Source organism: Nicotiana attenuata, unplaced genomic scaffold, assembly GCF_001879085.1.
Source record: "Nicotiana attenuata strain UT unplaced genomic scaffold, NIATTr2, whole genome shotgun sequence".
NCBI classification, from domain to species: Eukaryota; Viridiplantae; Streptophyta; class Magnoliopsida; order Solanales; family Solanaceae; genus Nicotiana; species Nicotiana attenuata.
The window spans coordinates 1-6,313 of record NW_017679834.1 but is presented as its reverse complement, the minus strand read 5'-3'; the positions used below and the strand labels follow the sequence as shown (position 1 = coordinate 6,313).

At 35.4% G+C, this 6,313-nt stretch overlaps 1 long non-coding RNA gene across 1 annotated transcript; it reads right to left on the bottom strand.

Annotated features, from left to right (window-relative positions):
* Positions 1-698: 698 nt before the first annotated feature.
* LOC109221797 lies at positions 699-2,447 on the bottom strand. Its single transcript, XR_002067311.1, has 3 exons — positions 2,322-2,447; positions 2,105-2,235; positions 699-1,514 (listed from the first exon to the last, which is right to left on the bottom strand). It is a non-coding gene; the product is annotated as an uncharacterized LOC109221797 (long non-coding RNA).
* Positions 2,448-6,313: the final 3,866 nt, after the last annotated feature.

Sequence of the window (6,313 nt, the reverse complement as noted above, 5' to 3'; positions counted from 1 at the left end):
TTTGCATTATTCTCTAACATATAACAAGCTTTCGGATACTTTTTGGTACATTCATCTTGATGTAACTCTGGACGATGGCATAATTCTTTCACATCTGCTCTAGATTTGGCATTATTTTTTGTTTTTCCTTTGACATTCATCACGGTGTTAAAAATGTTATCAAACACAGTCTTCTCTATGTGCATTACATCAAGGTTATGCCTAATGAGATTTGTTTTCCAATAAGGCAAGTCCCAAAATATATTTTTTTTCTTCCAACAACATAAAGGATTCTTTGAAATTCTAGCATTTATCACTTCAGAACCAAGTTCTTTGACTTTCTTGAGTCCAAAACAGTTCAACTCATCAATGAGAGGTTGTAAGAAGATATCAATTTTCTGTTTAGGATTTTTTGGACCAGGTATAATCACTGATAAAAACATGTATTCATCTTTCATACACATTCCCGGTGGCAAATTATATGGTGTAATTATCACAGGCCAAGAAGAATATTGTTGTCCTGATTGACCAAACGGGTTAAACCCATCCGTGCACAAACCCAATCTGGCATTTCTTACTTCAGATGCAAAATGTGGATATGTCGCATCAAAATGTAGAGTCTGAGCAATGACGCATTACACCATCTTTTTCATGCTCAAAATGCCATCTCATATGTTTAGCCGTAGAATTAGATGCATACAACCTTTGAAGACGTGGAGTTAAAGGAAAATAATACATCTTCTTATAGGAAATATTAGTTTTTTGCTCGGTACGTCTAAGTTTTGATCTCTTAAACCGAGGATGGCTACAAAACTTGCAACTATCAAGTTCATTATCTTCGCGCCAATAAATCATACAACCATTGTTGCAACAATCAATCTTTTCTACTGGCAAGCCCAAGCCTCGCATTAGCTTTTTTTATCAGTCGACATCAATTCTGATAAAAGTTGACATAAGTCATCATAACACCTTTCAGAAAAATGATGTTCTGCCTTTAGATTCAACAGTCTAGCAACGGCAGACAACTGCGAATGTCCGTGTGGGTTTCCCACCCATACTTCCTGTTCTGATGCTTTGAGCATATTATAAAGATGTTGAGTTGTTGGATTCGGGTCCTCTTCTAAGTTTCGATCATAAGATGGCCCAGCAACATCAAAAACCATAGATTGAAATGAGTTATGAGATTGGGGATTATGAGTTTCTTGTTGTACAGTTTCACCAACTATTTCTTCTTGATTAACATTACATACTCCTGGATATGGAATATAACTTTCACCATGGTGATACCAAAAATAACAATTCGGTACAAAACCGTGTCTTCCAAGATGTACCATAACAGTAATTTCATCTAAGATATTTCTATTCCGGCATTTATGATGATTACAAGGACATCTTAGTTTTTCGCCATCCATGCATTGTGGATGACTTTTAGCAAAGCAACAAACTCCTCAACCCCAGCAATAAATCTAGGATTAATGAATCTATTTTCCAATCTAGCATACATCCACTCACGATTAGAATTCATATTCTACACTCTGACAAGACAATAATAAAACATATGTTATAACTTACATGATGATAATTAAACCATAAGAGCTTACATAAGACTGTAGAATCGAGCACAAAACTTAAAATATAAATTCAAATAAATATTTACACGTACAGGCAAAGAGAGTTAAGATAGATGTTGCAATGAAAGACAATAATTTTTATTTGCTTTGCTATGTGAAATACTACCAAGAGTATAAAGTTTTAAGAAACTGCTAAAGCTTCTTCGGTTACCCACAATTAAAGCCCTTATCTTTATGCTTTTGTAGATATTTGAATACTTGCAATACAGTTCTTTCTTTGTATATATACACCAAAAATTACAAATAAAAAATCTGCCATATCTTAAAACCCAAGCTTAAAAACAGTAAAGACTTAATTTATTTTTTTATTTTACTAGTTAAGAAACTAACACATGTAGGTTTTTCACTTCACAATTTATCTATTCTGGCACTTTTGATGAAGACCCACTAAAAAATTTCTATAAATTTCAAATATTTAGAGTTGGGATAAAATAAAATTGAATAAAATAAATAAATAATTAAATGCATGGCATGCAATAGTTTTTTTAGTTCACCTTGAAGATTTTTGAGCTTTAGTTGAAGGATCCAATAGAAAGGCAGAGAAAAACTAAGAAGGAATGATGCTGTTCACTTCAACAAACTGCTTTTTTGAGCAAAGCCTAACTGGGAATGGAGCAAATCAAAGCTGAAACAGATTGAAATAAAAAGGAATAAAAAATTAGCCCAAAAATTACTAGATTTATGAACAAAGAGAATGATAAAGAAGGAAACCTGAAAAGAATGAGGGAGTCAAATAGCTTGTAGTGAAGCTTGTTGAGGATGGTGATGGACAAGGTATTGAAGAATCGATGGTTGAAGGTGAAGGGGAAAAGAGACCTCTGTGAATTTGGGGGGAAAGAAAATAAGGGTTTTGGACTATTATTTGATGTAAGGGGGGAAATACGGGTGGGAAAACTAAAAAGTAGTCCAAAATTTTCTAAAACAAGTGCTACACACATGGGTCAAAACTATTACCTATTTTAAGCTTTTTAAATTTTGTGACGGATTTAGATGTATGTCACAAATTGTGATGCATTCGGCCGTCACAAAAGAATAATTTGTATTAGTTATTTATTTTAAATAATATTGTGACAATTTTGTGACGGAATTTCGTCAGATTATTTTGCCGCCATAATTTCGTGGCAATTTATTTTTGCTATCTCTAAGTTCCGTCACAACTTTGTTACAAATCCGTCACAAATATAATTTTTGTAAAATATTATATTTTTTCAGCAAATTTTAGGCTATGTAAGGATGATCCATCACAAATCCGATAAAATTCCTTCACAATTTTGTGAACAACTTGTCTGTCACAAAATCTCCGTCACAATTTTGACTATTTTTTGTAGTGTTTGTGAATAAATAAAGTTTCTAGCTGGAAATGGCCTCAATTGAGGTGTTCACCTGATCATTGAGGACAACTTAAAGGGACGCATTATGTATTTCGCCTTAACTATTTTGTTCATGGATTCTTGAAAAGGAAAAAGACAAGGAAAATAATGCTTCTAGACTTTGAAGTGAAACATGCAACATGTTATCAATCTGTATTGCTGTAAGTAAATAAAACATTAATCTTTCTGAAAATAAAACAGAAAGTTAGTAGAAACAATTCTGAAAAATAATATTCGAACTTCAAAATAATTTTTGAAACGTTGAAGGAACAAATCGAGCCCACTGAATACACAGTGTGTCCTTAAGGAAATTATTCCCCTCAAGTACCCGAGGTTATGGAATATATCCTCCCAGTATAGAACGATTTAACTCACCGGAGTGTTGGTACCAAAAACGCCGATGATCAGCGAACCACTCGATGGCAGCAAAACACACTGGAATTTTAGTGCAGAAGAAGAAGAAGATAATCAGAAAATTTCGTAAGTAAATATTCTGGGATTTGAAGGTCTATTTATAGCCAACTTGGTGATGTTTCTGAAGAGGTTTGCAACCTTTCAGAATAGTCATGACTGTTGGAACAGGTGTGACCCTCTGAAGAGGTTTGCAACCTTTCAGAACTGTCATGGCTGTTGGAACAGGTGTGACCCTCTGAAGAGGTTTGCAACTTTTCAGAATAGTCATGACTGTTGGAACAGGTGTGACACGGTTTCAGAACAGCCATGGTTGTTGGAAATTTTTGCGAGAAATTTAAAACGAATTTAAATTAATCCGGGAAAGAAAAACGGGCTAGGCCGGGCCGGATCGCGGGTCATCCCTCCATTTCTTTTCCCACTATTTTCCATTCACACCTCTTTTGTTATTATTTATTAAATAACAAACCCAACACAACATAAGAAAGGAGCCAAAACAGGGGGAAATTATTAAAAGGAAGCCAAAATGTTAATTAGCTAATAGATTATTCTACTAATCTTCAAATGATCAGGTTATGTAGGTAAAAGTATAATAATTTAGCAGCTACTTACTTCTGAAAATGTGAGTGCATATTTGCCAAGGATACGCCACAACGGATTTTTAGGGGGAAATAAATTTTGACATAGCCAAAAAAAAATAGTGTAATGTGCTTCAATGATCAGACAAGTTGTTATGCACTTTTGTAGAGAAGTGCAATTACCATGGAAGAAGAAACAAAGATGAAATACAAAAAGGAGTAATAATTGAGAAAATTTCATTACTTGCTGCATTATTTATAGGTAGATGAACAGTTATCCATCTTTAGCCATTTTAATGTAATAATATATCAGTGAAAGATTTCTTTTCTTTTCTCAAGGACAAAATAGTATTTCAGATTTTAAAGGATATTGTCGTAATTCAATTTTTGAAGATAGGAATCCTATAAAATATGATGATTTTTATGGAACAAAAGCTCTCAGGTTTTATGTACTGTTCCATAACTCACTCCTGTCCAGTTTAAGAAATTTGAGTAGGTCAAGGTTGGAGTTAGCCAAATATCAAACATCTGTGCAGTCCTCATCGGGTGACATGTTTTTCATTTTATAGAAGCTATAGTTAGTTAATGAGAATTATGTCAGTGATTTCAGCATTGTAGTCCATTCGTATGTGTTTCATACACACTCAATGCTTTAATAAAAGAGTATTGAGCGAGAAGATGGCAGTTGAGAGGGTCTACCACCAATTAACAGTTTGTTCAGCTGGAACCAACCATTTATACATAATAGCAAAAGAAGTTCGCACAATAGGAAAATGAAAATGATAATTAGAATTTGAAGAACATCAGCCAGGGTCATTTTCAACTGGACGCTTCATCAAAAATAATACTCCTATGTATACTAAAATTATTTTTTGTGCCTGCTTTATTTTTTTATTGCACAAGAATCAGAAAACAAAATAAAAAGAGATAAAGATAGCAGCATAGCCTGATATAATTGTCTTTGCAATCAAAACAAATTATTTTTCTTGTATATATTTTGCAGTTTTCTTTATTTTACTTTATAGTTTATTTTCTTTGCATAAATTCAATAGAAATTACATTGAATTTTATTTTACTCCAGAAGGTAATTTTAGTTCTCTCTTTCATAAAATTTGCAAAGACTTGAAAGTATAATTGTTTGAAATTATTTGTCATTTGTTAGTTTAATTTAATTTGGTTTCTGTTGGAATTTTTTCGTTGTTTTTATATTTTTTTGTGTGTGTATTGTTTGACTTAAAAGGTTAACGAACAGTGTTTAAGCAAATCAATCAAATGTATGAAAAGGGGTAAATCGTAATCAAAGATAATTGACACTAGAGTATGAGTAATCCTTTGTGGTTTGGTGATTCGGAGCAGTTAAAGGACAAAATTGCGTGATAATGTTACAAAGATCAGAGGTATCCATTTTTCAGAGAAAGAGAGAGAGAAGTAGAGACAGAGAGATAGAGAGAGTAAGTAGAAATGTTATTGATCAAAGATCCTCCCCCTTTACACAGTTGGGAACCCCCCTTATATAGCGGAGGGATTTTTCCTTTTTCCCTATTTACGATATAATGATAAAATATATAAACTAAAAATAAAGTGCACATTACAGAGGGGCCGACGTGATTACATGGTCGTCCCTCCGCTGGCTGGGTCAATATCAACGTTCGAGGAGATGGCGGACAAATTCGCTACTGCCCATGCGGGAGCAAAGAAGGCCGAAGCAAGGGTTAACGACATATTTGCAATCAGGCAAACGACAGGCGAAGGGCTCAGGGACTTCCTGGCACGATTCAACAGAGTGAGAATGAGCCTGCCTAACGTATCGGAGGGAATGGCAGTTGCCGCCTTCCAAAACGGTTTGAGCAGGGACGGGTCGAAAGCAACCAAGAAACTACTCAGCCGACTTATGAAGTATCCCCCCACAACGCCTACTGTGCAGAGGTAAGGGCAGACGAGGACGATCTTAACGGTCCGACCCAGCGGCTAACGTCAGTACAGACGGAAACCAGGAGAGATCGACGCAACGACGGGCGACGGGACCCACTCCCACGGTTTAACAGAGAAAGGCATCAGCCCTACGTTAGAGCCCCTAACCCGCCTCCTCCGAGACATCAGGACGCCTTGCAACGGCATACTGCTACGCTCCGAAATTTGTCCGCCATCTCCTCGAACGTTGATATTGACCCAGCCAGCGGAGGGACGACCATGTAATCACGTCGGCCCATCTGTAACGTGCACTTTATCTTTAGTTTATATATTTTATCTTTATATCGTAAATAGGGAAAAAGGGAAAATCCCTCCGCTATATAAGGGGGGTTCCCAACTGTGTAAAGGGGGAGGATCTTTGATCAATAACATT